The sequence below is a fragment of the Manacus vitellinus genome, unplaced genomic scaffold (genome assembly GCF_001715985.3).
Source record: "Manacus vitellinus isolate BGI_N305 unplaced genomic scaffold, ASM171598v3 scaffold_44_pilon, whole genome shotgun sequence".
In the NCBI taxonomy this organism is placed as follows: domain Eukaryota; kingdom Metazoa; phylum Chordata; class Aves; order Passeriformes; family Pipridae; genus Manacus; species Manacus vitellinus.
In genome coordinates this window covers 1,000,967-1,016,168 of record NW_021940565.1, presented here as the reverse complement: position 1 = coordinate 1,016,168, position 15,202 = coordinate 1,000,967, and the positions used below count along the sequence as shown (strand labels likewise).

Genomic DNA, 15,202 nt, shown 5'->3' with positions numbered 1-15,202 from the left:
AAACAGTCAGAAAGTTTTATTGGTAAATTAGACACTTCACGTGGAAATTGGTATGTTGGTCCCTGACCCGCTGTGTTAAGCACACGGCAGTGGGTTCTGGATAAAGGGGTAGGGTGAAAGGGAAGAGAGAGAGAGAGGAAGAGATTGATTGAAGAGAAAGGAAAGGAGGGAGGAAGGAAAGGAAGCAAGGAAGGAGGGAAAGGAAAGAAGGAGGGAAAGGAAGGAAGGAAGGAAAGGAAGGAGAGAAAAAGAGATCACCAGTCCTGGTTCCAGCGTCAATCCAGCTGAGGGAATGTCAGTCAGTCCTAGTTCCAATGAGTCAATCCAGCTGAGGGAATGTCAGTCAGTCCTAGTTCGAATGAGTCAATCCAGTTGATGGGATGTCAGTCCCGGTTCCAGCTGTGGATCAGCTGTGTCAGTCTGGTCGATGGCACCAACAGGGATGTGGGACAGCCATGCCCACCCAGCCACGGGGCTCAGTGACCCCCACAGGCAGTGTCTGCCCTTGCCCTCAGGACCCCCCGCTCCCCACACCCCCAGCACAAGGAGAACTTATTTCAAGGCCCTGGGAGGGCCTTGCAGCCAAGGCCGGGAGGGCCCGGCCGCGTTATCTGTGCTCGTCCTTCAGCGGGAACGCACGGGTTGCTAAACAAGCGCTTCCCGCGGCACCCGGGCTCAAAGTGTCCTCCCCGGGGAGGCTCTTCCAAACAGGAGCCAGGGTAGGTATTTTTACAGGGAAGTAAAAGTGGAGTGCCCCCCAACATCAAGAGTACCCCCAGTCCCCCAAGAAGGGGAATTTGTGGCAAGGGAGTGCTCCCCCTCACAAGGGTTACCCTGGGAGTGGGAGCTGCAGCTCGTTTGTTTGGGGGAGCCGAGCAGGGGCCTGGCTGGACAGTTCTCCCCCGAGTCTCAGATGTGCTCTGGAGGGTCAAAAACTGTGTGAAAGGTTGGGGTTTGGACCTCGCTTTCTCTCTCTCTCCTCAGACAGACACAGGCTTGTGACGGGCAGTGAGTCACTGAACACGTCACCAGCCAACAAACTCTAGTAACCTCCCGGGAGCTGCATTTCACACTGCAAATGGGAAAGTTTTCCTAAAGACAGGAGAACTAAGCCACTAATCTCCTACTGCAAGTACATGTCTCCCCTCCTCCTCATGACTTCAGGGCTGTGCTGTGCACGACATGTACCCAGGTGCACCTTGAAAGGTCACCACAAGCCGAGGTACAAAGCTACAATGTGGTATTAAAACATTTCTGTTGCATTTCACCTTATCAGACCTGTCACTAAAATTTGTTTTGACCGACATGCACCCAAGACACACTTTTAAATGTGTAACTGCTGGAACTTTCAGAAGTTGTTTTATACAATCTCTTGGGATTCTGAGTAGAGCCACTGAATGAAAAAGTCTGAACCTGATTTAGTTGGCAATGTGTGTTCACACTATTATCCCATCACTCATCTTTCATGCTGCTTAATAGGAAAACTTGTAAAAATTAAAAGAACATAATAAAACCCTGTCATTGCCTAAATGCAAATAGCTGCATGGATGGTAGCAGCAGGAATGCTCACATAAACCCGTCCCTGTTCCTAAGAAGTCAACTTTAACACAGTGCTGCTTAGAGAAACTGTTGGGTCAGGCTATACGTGAGCACTGGTGCCCTTATGACAAAAATGCTGTGCCAGCTATTTACAGTGAAGTGCAAGTTCAACAAATTGATGACACTCTTTTATCCAATTAGCAAAAGCCTAACTATGGGTGGTAGGAAAATGAGAAAGAAAAGTGCAGCTAACCTTCAGAACTAGTTAGCTTTGCCTATTTTGCCATAAGGAAACTGTGGAGAGGTGCCACCAGATTTTACTATCACCTTTTGACAAACCTCCCAGGCCAAAGCAGTGCTGTGTGACAGGCACTGAGCTCCCTCCCTGGTCTCTCGGTTTTTCTCGGGCAGAGAGCTGTTCCACAGCTCACCTTCCCTTCTCTTTAGAGGCTGTTTACCTGCAGCTCACCGAGGCTGAAAAGCAAAGCAGCCGCTCTCCTTTCCTTCCTTCCCAGTATTTACACAAGCAATTGGAAGAAGGCACTGCCACCTCTGCTTCCTGCCACTCATTCCCATCATCTGCTGTTGTCTTCCCCGGTCCAAATTGCTGCCCTGTTTCATCAGCTGCATCATTTACCCTGCTTGTCACCGCGGTGCTTGTAATCTTGATTTTCTGCAGTGTTGTACATTAATCCTATGAGCTGTGTTGCTCAGCGATTGCCCAACCACAGCTGTTCCTGAGCACTCCTGGCTGAATCACCGCGTGGTCGTTCCCGCTGTTGGCGTGGGAGCCTGTGGTAACCTGATACCCCAATTTTTGTCTCAACTTCACTGGCTTTCAACCTCCCCAGTACTAGGCAACAATGGGACTTCGGAGTGCTGCTTTTTTCCCCTCCTTTCTTTCATTCCTTCTTTCTTTCTTTGGAAAATGCTCTCAGGCACATTGTGTGATTTTGGGGGCTGTCCTGTGCACGTCCAGGAGTTTTCATAATGATCCTTGTGGGTCCCTTCCAACTCAGGCTATTCTATGATTATATGATTCTTTCTTTCCTTCTCTTTATTTCTGTGCCTGGTCCTGTTCCTTCCTGTCACGTTTGGCACTGTTGCAAAATAGATGTGATTAAAACTGCCTACTTTTAATTCTGTGTAATTCTAATTTATTTTCTATTTTAAGATTTTTGGTGTCAGTCAGCCCAGGGAGTGAGTAGATGTGGCTGTTTCTGATGCCCTCATTTATTGACCAAAATGATTAATTCCTTTAAAGCTTCTATTTGGCCTTTAAAGTCAGTCACTTGAGAGCCTCAACCCTTTCATATATTTCAGCAAATCCTATAATAAGCTGTTTAAAAGTGTGGTTTAGAATTTCACAATGTGTAAGCAGAATGGGAACATTCTGATGGATAAATGAAGGAGCTCCCTCAAGCGGTTAAAAATATTGTTACATTTCCACTTAAATGTTTTCCTTTTTAAAACAATATTAACAAAATTACAGCAATGTTAGGTTTAGAATGTAAAACCAGTCATAAATGTAGCACTGAATGAGCTTCTATTTTTGCATAACCAGAAATAATGGTGCGCATTTAAGAGGCCAAAACTCGATCAGGCAAGTGCTACACTTAAAAAAGAAAATAATTTAAGAAACTGTGGAGGACTTCAGCCTGATCTGATAATGCGTGACTGAGTTTTGGCAGGAAAACCGAAAACTAGCTCCAGCAGATATCACATTGTTGAGGATGCCTGAAGTGTTTATAAATTATAAAGATTGCTTTTTAAAAACTCCGGCTCAAGTTTCACAGTTTCTGCTATCATCATGTCGAGATTTTGTGTGTAGTTACCCTTGCTCCTCTTTACTCTGCGTGAGGCGTAGAGTTTTCAAAATATTTGGTGCAAGAGATTCAGATCAGCAAACTTTGGAGGAAAGACAGAAGCAGCAGGAATTACACTTGCATTCCAAGCCATGAAGCTGCTGGTTTTTGCTGGCAGATGGAACACACAGGGAGAAACACTCGCATCCCTCAGCAGAGGGCAGTGGTGTCCTTGTTCGAACATCACGTTTCGCTACCGAGCTGAAATCATCCTTAAAAAAAAACTCCAAAGCGAAGCCCTGCTGCCAGCCAGCAAGCTTCTGGCTTCCTCTCCCAGCTCAGAAATTCAAATGATGAACATCTTGCCATGACCAAGCAGGAGGTGCAAGAGCCAACTTAACTGCTGTGATTCCACTGCTGAAAGGGAAACCTGCATTGTTTTTTGAGGGGCAAATAATTTTTCCTCCCCCTACCATTTTAGGCAATAGAATGAACCTTGCCAGCTGGGCTGCTGTAACAATTGGGGTTTTATTTGTTTAAGCTGAGGAGGTTGTTTCCTCGGTATATTTAAAAAAGGAGGAGATCCTTCTTATCTGGCTAAACATCAAATCCTGATAGGCATTGAATCTCTGTAACTTCTGTCTCGCCCTGCCTAAGCTGAACTGTGCTTTCTGAAGCTGTTCTTTACCCTTTCTGACAAACCAGCTTTCTCCTTCTGTTAGGCTCAGAAACAATTTCATCTGGGTCCCAACCATCTTGTAGATTATCATCGTTCTCCTCGTGACACCAGCTCAAACCAACCTCAGATTTATTTTGCAGCTTATTCTGCTGCATATTAAAAATGCATGAAAATATTGAACTGCCTCGATGAGAGGGTCTCTGAATTTGTTTCGGCAGGAATACATGGAATTAAATGCACAGTCAGCCCTGGTAGAGTGACTTCAGAGGGACAAGTTCCAGAACAAACAGGTCTAGTTACTGGTATTGACTCTCCTGCATAGAATGGCTTTCTAAATATTTTTGTGGAAACGCAACACTGAACTTGGCCAGTGTCTCCTTCCCGCTCCTACAGGAGCCACTGTGCATGTTCCTCGTGACTCCACAGGCTGCCAGCTGTGCTGCACAGCTGGGACCCTTCCTTGTGAAGGTAAGACACAGCAGGTGGAGAGCAGACATTTTACTCCTGGTTTAATGACAGCTTACCACTCTGTAGTAGTAATCTCTGCCTCTCCATATTTTATAAGCATGCGAATCCTTTCTCTTTTTCCTAAATACAAACCACTTTGCTATTGCTCTAAGGTGGAGAAAACAGCATAAGCCAGTATTTTTACCAATTCCTTGTCTCCCACTTATTTGTTACAGTATAAACACACTGACTGCTGATGGACGTGGAAGAGAATTAGTGCTTATGGAATGACAGATCCAGGATGATTCCCTAGACAGCTGTTTGGAGGTAATCATGTAGTCCTACCTATTCTGTACTTTGCAAAGTGTAGGTTCTGGGGACTGATAACTTTCTATGTGCTTTCATTTTTTTCACTTTTCTAACATGGGAGATTTCCAGTCTTCTCCACTCCCCAGCTGTGGAAACAGAAGCATATTCTTAGGGCAGGGCATTCATACACAGCTGCAATATATATATATTTTAATCTTTTAGACTGTCTTCAAAAATAACATTATGAGCCTGTGGGAAAGGTGTGGGAAAGACTTGAAAGCTGTGGTGAAAAACCCACTGAGGTGCTATGGTGAGAACAGACCAGCCTCTTTGAGGGAGTGTGGGGTCCTTAGGGTCATCAAAGAGAGATCTTGCTGAGAAATATCACATAGGGCCCATGGGGAACACCATGGAGAAGTCCAGGAGCATCTCAATGGCAGCTGAATCATAATGCCAAAAGTGGTTGATCTTTGTAATGAAAGACCCCAAAAAATATGAGAACATGGGGAAAAAATAATCCTCATCAAAACCAGGATATACGTCTCAGAGGAGAACAAATATCTTCATAAAGCCATGGAAGACTGACTCTCCACTATAAACTAAGAAAGAAAAGAGGTTTTTCACTTTCAGTGTCAGACATTTCCTCTTTTCCACCTAGTTTTAATCCCTGCAAAGATAGATGACACGTACCAAAAGTCATCCCGAGCAGGAGACATTTCCCAGTGTGCCCAGCCAGCTCTTTGGCTGTTTCCATGGCGATGAGGCAGCGTGTCCCGCTGCTCTCCCTTCTGCGAGCGCCTTTCCCAAGCTTCATACGGTCTGACAGCACCGTGCCTGTGGAGCTCCCCTGCCAAAAACTTCCCTCTTGTCTGCTCAAGGCCATTCCCATCTGTTCCTTCCTGTTCTCCCTGATTTTGGAAACACCTGGCTAGAGAGGGAATTCATCCATGTGTTTGCTTCTCTGACGCAGTGATTCAGGCCAAGGAGGGATTGCTGCTGGTCCTACAAGTGCAGGGACTGGAGAGAGCAGTGCTTTCCTGCCTCAGAAAGAAGTTTTGGGTGATGGTAAGGGAGAACACTGTAGGGGGCAGGAGCACAGACAAAGCAGAAGGAAAGAAAATCCAGAGTTCTGCCCAGTCTCCCAAAAGAATCGGACTGAAACTTGGCTCCACTGGCCATAGCAACAAGTAGAGCAGTAAAGAATGTACAGCCTTGGTACAATGCAGTGCTTATTGAAGGAGATGGATGACAAGTGTGAAGGAACACTTCCCAACCGCTGAATTCAGATAGGTCTGTGTCACAGCTGAGCCTCTGGCAGCTCTCAAGAGCATTTCACTGAAAGTGAAAAAAAAATAGAAGTCAGAGTTACAAAGCTGAAAGAGGCGTTTTTGCTATCAGCTGAGGACTAGCAAAAATGGGAGGTTCTGATGGAACTACACTGGGAGGAGAAGCAATCTGCAGGGCTTGCTGCAGTGGATCTGCCTTGGGCTGAGTTGATGTGGTTACAAAAACATCTTTGTGCTCAGCACTATTCCGTTGTTGGCCTAGTGCCTTGAGGCTTACATGCTTTGGAAATATGGATGAGGAGATGAAAACTTGAGCTTGTTTAAAGAATTTAAATCTGAAGATGGCAGGCCCAGGAGAGGGATTCTGAGTTCAGGCATGTAGGTCATGCAAGAGAGGTCTTGTCTTCACCAGCAAGTTAATATGAAATATAGTAAAAGTGTTCCTGTTAGTTCAACCCTTGCCCACACAAAAAAATCCCTCATTGCATAAAGTGGCTGAAGAAACATAAATTGACAAAGCAATCAGAGAACAAGGCAAACCTTGAGTGAACTCACTTCATCCTTTATCACTGCTCTTTCTCTACAGTAGTGACCCACGTTAGGGACCACCATCAAAACATCTAGCAGTGCTCACTCCTCACAGTTTTTCCACTTGAACTTTCCTCAGTGGCTGCTGACTCCTTGCTTCCTAATTGTGAGCTTATTCCCCAAGATAAAAAAGGCTTCCAGTGCCTACCACACCAATCACCCACCTTCTGGGCAGAAGTCTTGGGTTTGTTATTTTGAAACTGTGTCTAACAAGACCTCATTTTCCTGTTGCCTACTGATCAGACACCAAGTTATGGGAGAATCTCTGGCATGATGCTACTGTAGTCTATGATTTTCGGAGGAGGGATCCAGGCTGAAAGCTTCCTGGTGACATTCCAAGTAAGCTGTCATGAGAAGAGAATCCAACACCCAAGACCTCAGTGCTGAGGGAAAATCAGAGGGTTTCATCTACTCAGAGGAAAAGTGTAGAACTATAAATGCTAACTCAGTAACTCCCCAGGAATGAGCATGTGCCATGCTGAGACTGAATGCATCATTAGCAAATCCCTGAGGCCGGATCTCTATTTCAGACTGCACAGTATAACAGCTCCAGGGAACATACAACCAGAGGATGCTGATAATTTCACAGTTTCTGCTTCCCTGCGAGGCAAAAAATAGAAGTGCTCTGAAGCTCTTTCCCAGGAACACAGAAGTAACATTTTCCAGGGCCATCAAAAGCAGAGGAAGATAGGTGTGTTCTCTGCAATCTGGGAGAAAGGGAAGCAGAACAGTCTGCTAAAGGAGGCTCATCAGCAAGCTGTGTGGACTGAAGCTGTGGAACTGGTCCCTTGCAGAAGAGATGCTGGGGAGAGCATGGACGAGAGGTAGATGGAAATCTCAGAAGCCCATACAATCCACAGAGGATTCACAGACACCATATCAGTGTCTCCCCTTGCAGCACAGATTAATAATTCTCCTTGTGTGTCTGCCCTTTATCACAAGCAACCCATGGGAAAAACTTGCAGGACAGATGACTCAAGGTAATTTTGTAGTGTGACTGCATCCTCAGAGAGAGCAGACAAAAAGGGAAAGGCAGACAGCCAGGCGGTCTCTCACACACTGAGGTCAAATTCCCCTTTCTGTCGGTCCCGGCTACAGGAAAGTTGAGGACGAGGGAGAGGTACCAGACACGCTCCCGTGTCTGCTGGCAGAGAGGCACCAGGCAGACAAGCACACGCTCGTGTGAGCACAGCCATGTAATCTCTGCTATCAGTAAGACCATGCCCGGGTTTCGCTCCTAAATGTCTCAACTTCTCTGCATAGCTCGGATTGCACAGTACATGCCTCGGCTGTGTGAGATGTGCTGCTGGCTCTGGGGAGGAATTATTTCAGGTTGGCTGCAGCTGGGAGCGTGTAGCATGACTTCAGGCCTCATTAGATGCACACTTGACAAGTTTTCTGCACAAACATGAAGGGAAGAATGGTTTTCTTAACAAAACAAGGCTTATGCAGTCGTCCTATGTGTATGTGGAAGGGAGTGTCTCTCTGTTTGCCCCAGCTGTCTTTTACCTCCCAGTAACTTTTGAACCTGCTGGCCAATGTAATACAAGTCAGATGGAGAGACAGAGGTTCAAGAAGTATTCAGTTCCAATGGGTTTTGTGAAAAATTCAGCTTACTTAGAGGACAGTCTTAATTAATGCCCTGAATGGAAGAATCCTGCACATGAACTCAACTTCTATTGGAATAAGAATTTAAGTTGGCAGCGATTGCATCTAGTCCAGTCTCCTGCTCAAAGCACAGCCAGCTTCAAAGTCAGAGGAAGCTGCTCAGGGCCTCAATTTGAAACCTCCAAGGTGTCAGGAATCCACTCCAGACCTCAGCTTCACAAAACAAACATATAGAGCACAACTCGTGTGGCTCTGCCGATCAGGGAATTAATTTTCCCCTCTTTTAAAGAAGATTTAGAAGTGGCAGCCGGCGGTAAAACCTGCAACAATCCCCACACCAGGCAGTCCCTAGGGCTCTGCTTATGTTAAATACATTTAACCAGCAGCCAGTTACTTTATTTTGGCATTCTGTGGCAGTTAATGATTCCAAGTACAAAGGTCAGACTCAGAGACACAAGGCTTTGTGTATCCCATTGTTTGATTTACCAGAAGCTACAAGGGAAGGAGCACTGCTCTGTATGAGTGGGAACTACAAGCTACACATCCAGCCTGACAAGCTAATGAGAACAAGTCATTCATTAACAGGAGACTTGCTGCTAGGCAAACACACACAGCTGGTATGGGAGAAGAATTTGGATGTGAAATGAGACAGTGTAGCTGTTTTTTTCATAAGACATTTCCTATTTCAGCAAGTTTACAGTCTAAATAAAGACCACACAGAACACATTAAGAGCCTGATCAGAGGAAGATTTGGGCTTATGCCTTTTCTGAAAGGTTTGGTAATGAGCAGAGAGGCAGAATTTGCAAAGAGAACAGAAATATTTGCGTGTTTAACAGAAGGAGCAAGTTTTAAATATAAGTGAGATTTGATTACAAATGTATATGCTGCTCTCTTGGGTACCAGTCTATTCTGTGCACACACACATATTTACATTCACAGAAACATCTTACAAAACCCTGGTGCTTTCTCTTGCTTCAATTACATTTTTCTTCAGAGCAGTTTCACACTTCTGAGCATTTTTTAATGGAATAACATTAAAGTTGGAAGCTGAAAAGCATGGCTATTTAATAACTGTGTGAGGAAGGAACACACTGTCATTTGAAAGATAAAGTAAGCACTTACAATTCTTGCAAAATCAAATAAAAAATCCTGCCAAGGAAGAATCTATCTGGACACCGCGGAACGGAACAATAACAATATTTTAGACCAAACTCTGACTCCTAAAGTGATTTAATTATTTAGGAATATTACACAGAGCATGACACCATTCATGGCCAGGGCACAAGTGGTCCAGAGCAAGGCTGGATCCCTGCCATCCTAAACTTACAACACAGAGCACCAATCCTGCAAGAAGTTGTATCCTCAGGCTTCCTTACAAGATCAAAGACTACATTCAGAAGTGTGAACAGCTCAAAACAATACCAGGAGTGCAATCACAGAGGGATTCATTATTGTAACAAGGGCACCTTCAGAAGATGTGGTTTTCACTATGATTTAGAAAAGGGAAATGAAGGTGCTGGGCGAGGTAGAGGAGAAGCAGGTATAAGGGGAGACTAGCAGATGAAGCAAAGAGCATGGAGAGGAAGCACTGCTGATTCCAGTCTTAATGGTCTTTTCTTACCTAAATGACTCTATGATTCTAACTCCATCTTATTTTAGCTGCACATCTTAGAAAAACAAGAGAAGGATATTTTTTTTCTGACTAATGTAACCTTTATTTAGTTTTAGACTATCACGGTGGTTATGTTAATTCAAACGCAGCACAGTCATCAGCAGAGAAATCTAAGATGGGACAAGGCTGTTCTCAGAGGCACTGATGGAGGTACTGCAGTACAGTTTTGTGCTCTGAGGCATTTGCTCTCACTTAACTAAATGTCAGCTCTCTGGATACAAACCTCTCAGGGAGAGGAAACAGAAAACGCAGGAAGAAAAGCTTCCATCTGCAAACTGAGAGAACCCTCTCATAATCCAATGAGCTACTAAGATTTCAAATTAGGAATCAAAAAATTAGGCTCCTAAAGATAAATTAAGGCAATCCTGGAACTCTGGTGGCAAAACAGTCCTATTGACCCACCTGCAGCTGAATGCCTAAAAGCCTGAATCATCACCAGCGCTGTCAAGGGACCTCATATTACCTCAGCAAATGTACTTTATCAGTGATCATTGTGCAAGCTTAGTACTAATTTGCAATTCCCAGCAGATGCAGAGACTTGTCATCATTTTTGTTTGGTAGAGGCAACATTTTCCACAGAAAAAGGCAAACAAACAACATTCTTAATGTTCTTATTAGCATACCCTTCTACAGCCTTTAGTGCCTGGAACAGATGCTTGGGAAGGGTGGTGCAGCTGTAGTACTTAGAGAAATATATTGGACAGGAAAAAAATTCCTGAAGAAGACCCATAATGTCCTTATTGCACCTCTGGCTTTCCTGTGATGGAGGCTGTGAAAGGAGATGGGTAATACCAGCATGGGTACAGCTCCTGCAAAACCTCAGCACAGTCCATGTGCTGCTGTTGGCACTTGATAGACACACAAGGCCCAGCCCCACAGTTGTGATCCGTGAGGGTGCTTAGTTACACAGCATATCTAACCCAAAACACAAGGCCAAATAAGAGGAGAATAGGGATGCCTGAGATGCTGTAGTGAGCTGGCTGTTTCCACACACAGACACACTCATCTTTTCCACTACAACACTGCTTGCCCAGGCCCTTTCCTCCCTCCACATGGAGCCCTCTGTGGTTGGCATCAATGTTTAGACCAGTGGCAGTGTCAGAAGAGTGGTTTGGATGAGGAAAGTGCTGAAGCAGCAGCAAAGACAGAACAAAAGGTTGGCTGCCCGGAGGAGAGGGACGAGTTGGGTGGTGGGATGCTACATTTGCGGGAGTGTGTGTGTGTAGAGTTTTAATTTTATCTATGGTGGAAGAAAGAACAGTTATTGACAGAGGAAACTTCATCTCTCAAGGTTGCTCGTGAACCCTCCTGTGCTGTTGGGCAAAATCTGTTACTTCCTCAGAATGCTTTTATCTTCACAGACTCTCACTGAACAGGCATGAGGGTATCCCAAGGTATCCTGCATGCACTGTACACAAATTCTAATTTAAATCATAGTAATGATTTGAAATAACTTTTAAGACAACACTGAAACAGCACCTATTGTGCCATGACAGATCTGAGCAGACGGGACATTTTAGGAGCTGTCAGTCAGAGCTGAAAGAGTGAGCTCCTGTACTTGTTATGCCAAGGAATGACATCCGCCTTTGACACGGCTCAGCACTTACAAGCTTTCAGCACTTATTGCAGAGCAACTAACCTTGTGTCATGAAGCCTTTATCAGATTTTTAAATCTTTCTTTTTCATTTCAAAGCCTTTCCCCAAAAGCCCTGTGTGGCTGCACCCCAGAAACCTGGTGGCTGCCTGGTGTCAGGCAGGTGCAGCCTGGGGTGTTAGAGGGACACAGAGCAGCAGCGCCCTGGGCCGTGTCTTGGACAGTGCCCATTGCCTTTGCAGACATCCCAGGGGAGCTACAGCTGTCCTGAGCTCCACAGCTTGTTCTGGCCCCGCAATTAAAGCATAAAAATCCTGACATGCTATGCACAGGTATCCCTGACTCCTGAGAACCCTCCAAAGGCCTCTTAACAAATACTGTAACGAATACATCCCTGGCCTAAATACCAGCCAAAGGTTTAATACAAATCTGTTTCTCTGTGGAGCTTTGATACACAGAAGGTATATAAACTGGAAGAAGAGCAATGATTACTCCTAGAATTAATTTTCAAGCCACCAGCAGCACACTGCTAGCTATTTTTTCCTAAGTTACAAACAGGAGCTGCCCAAGTGACTCAACGCTCAGGCTCAGGAGTCTCCAGTTTATCCACAGGCTCCTTCTGGAACAGAAGCCATACTTCAGGCAGATGACAGCAGCATTCTCATGACACATAGTGCTGAGCACGTAAGACTGCTCAGCCAGCATTTTTTGACTGTGATTTTTGGAGCACACTGTGGATGGGGAGCAAATGCATTGTCAGTGCTTATAAGAAGCTTCAAGAAATGGATATACCATTAATATTTAAAGTCAGTTTAGAGCTGTTTCTAGAAATACCACATTTCTTGTCAGGCACATGACTGTAACCTCAGTGCTGCCTTTGTTCCTTGGTCCTTTTTATCCCTTACTTGAACAGCTCATGAATGGCAGATTAACTGGAAGCCCAAAATCTCCAGCACAGTAACTGTTAGATGCCTTATTAACTCACAGTGCCAGACCTCTTCAGAAGACATTACCTTTGAGAAACAGCCTATTCCTGATGCTTACTGAGGCTGATAACATCACAGCTGATAATAATAGGTAGCATTGGTGCAGACTTTACCTCTTGTCTTTGCACGGTTAACCATGACACCGTGCAGTAACTTCCTAGCTCCTGCTGTAACAACAAGGAACATGTGGCTCAGTGTCATCGGTGACTCAGCAGCACAGAGACATTTTCAGTTTGGGGATTTCTTGTTTCTGTCCCCACTGCTGTTCTAGCAGGGGTTCTACAAAGAGCAGTCACCAACCAGGGCATCCCCTGTTTATAGGACACTAGGGGACCAAGTGGAGCCCAGTCTGAGGGTCTGGCTTGTTTAGCACTGAACCGGCAACGGCTGGGGCACTGGCTTTGAAGCTTTTTTTACAGGGTACAGCATAGTCTTAAAATACTATTATAAACAACAAAAAACCCATGCTGCAGTCCTCTTCTCCCTGCAACAGGCCTTCTCAGAAAGCCCCTGCCTGACCCCATCCCCAGGAAAGACGGTTCTGTGTGTCAGACAGGTTCCCTGCAGTCGGGCATTAACGTAACCCTCAGTGAGCTGCTTTATGTGCACAAGCTGGGAGAGAGAATGAGGGATTTCATGAGATCTGAGGAATAAGAGCAGTGTTTAAATCCAATTCTCCTTGGTGCACTTACATATAACAGTCTCTTGACACTGGCATCTTCTTTTAAAATGCTAATGGCCTTCCTCTGGATAGTTCTTCACGAGCAAGTAAAAGGCATTAGGAAAGAAAAATAGTATTTCTGTTGATTTTTAACGAGTGGTTCTATCCTACGTGGCAACTGCAAACGGCATGAGGGAGTTCTGTGTTTGTTGTCTCTACAGTCTCCAGAGAACATATATTTTGTTTACAAGGCAAACCATTTATAAATGCCAAACCCTGCAAATTCTGGCTGGAACGAGACCAGGAAATATCTCCACTGCAGAGTTTCCCCATGGGCCAGCTCTGCCCGGGACTGTCCATTCTGCAGGATCACCCTCTCCTCACATCCACATAACCGTGCCCGTACGAGGTCCCGGACTTGGCAACACCCCAGATGGTCCCAGCACTATTTTAAGAACTGTTTTGTTGTGTGTTATTAGCAAGACTGTCTGTAATTTCTGATCTCCCCAACTTTCTTATTGCATTAATTTAGTGAGTTAAGGCATTCCAGCCTGTGTCAGAGAACACACCAGCCCAATGGGATGAGCCCCCCCTAATTTAGGCAGAATTATTATTGCAGCAGGGTGCAGTTTGAGTACATGCAACAGTATGGATGGCACCTCATGATCCTGGGAAGGTAGAACATGACCTTAGAATTCCTGTCACTGAAAGCTGACTTTCACAGAGCAATGAGAGGAATGTCTCCTCACCTTCCCAGCCCAGGATGGCCACACAGAGGTTGGAAGCCGGATGGATGCAAGTGTTACCAAGCCAATTTGTCACTGTCACATCAGTTCTCAGTGGGGGAGCAGCACTGTGGCTCATCCAGGGTGAAGCAACATTGCCAAGGCATTGCTAAAATGGTTGCTAGCATGGAGAGTGAAATATTTCCAAGTGTCCAGGTCCTCTAAACTGTGACAAGCACCATTATCTTTTGGGATGAAACCTCCTCCCTTCTGCTTTGGAGTGCCTTATGCTGATATTACAGAAGCTGAAAGAAGACAGTTTACTAATTAGTTACAGAATTGAGCGTATGTTCAACCACCTAATGACAATACCCTGCTGCCAACCACACCTGGCCTCCAACATATGAGGTTACTCACACAGCAGTGCCTTCCTCCTCCTCCATGCAAGTTCCTGTGGAAGCCCAATGAATCAACCTGGGGTCTGGTGACCCATGGAGATCACAGAATCACAGGATTAGTTATGTTGGAAAAGACCTCTGAGATATCAAGTCCAACCTATGACCAAACATCACCATGTCAACTAGACCATGGCACTCAGTGCCACATCCAGTCTTTGCTTGAACACCTTCAGGGATGGTGACTCCACCACTTCCCTGGTCATCCCGTTCCAATGTCTAATCACCCTTCCTGTGAAGAAATTCCTCCTAACGTCCAACCTCAACCTCCCCTGGCACAGCTTAAGACCATGTCCTCTTGGCCCATCGTTTTTTACCTGGGAGAAGAGACCAACCCCCACTTGGCTACAACAACCTCCTTGCACGTGGCCCTGGACAGACCCACCACTGCTCCCTCCTGGGAGCACATGGCCCTGACTTCAGCACTCACACCTGCTCGGGTTTGTAGGTGAACCAGCCTGGCTGTATCCTATAGGGAGAGCATCTTCCTCGGGCTGAGGCAGCCTCGGGGCCACGGCCACTGCCTTAGCCTGACAGAGTTCAAGAAGCCCTTGGACAGCGCTCTCAGGCTCAGGGTGGGATTCTGAGGATGTCCTGTTCAGGGGCAAGAGTTGGATTCAGCGATCCTGATGGGTCCCTCCCAACTCAATGTATTCTATAAGTAAGAACTTCTTTCCATTGAAAGTGGCAGAGCCCTGGAACAGGCTGTCCAGAGAGGGCATGGAGTCTCTCCTTCTGGAGACGTTCCAAACCCACCTGGACGCGTCCCTGTGTAACCTGTTCTAGGTGACCCTGCCTTGCCTCTCCAGAGATCTCTTCCAACCCTTACAGTTCTGGGATTCTGGGA

The 15,202-nt window shown here is 45.7% G+C and overlaps 1 protein-coding gene across 1 annotated transcript in view; it reads right to left on the bottom strand.

The window, feature by feature from the left end:
* SOAT1 (sterol O-acyltransferase 1) overlaps positions 1–289 on the bottom strand; it is a 28,877-nt gene extending 28,588 nt beyond the window's left edge. The window contains exon 1 of the mRNA XM_018079099.2: positions 259–289. The gene's annotated coding sequence lies outside the window, so the exon portion shown is untranslated. The remainder of the gene's footprint in view (positions 1–258) is intronic.
* Between the last annotated feature and the right edge of the window lie 14,913 nt (positions 290–15,202).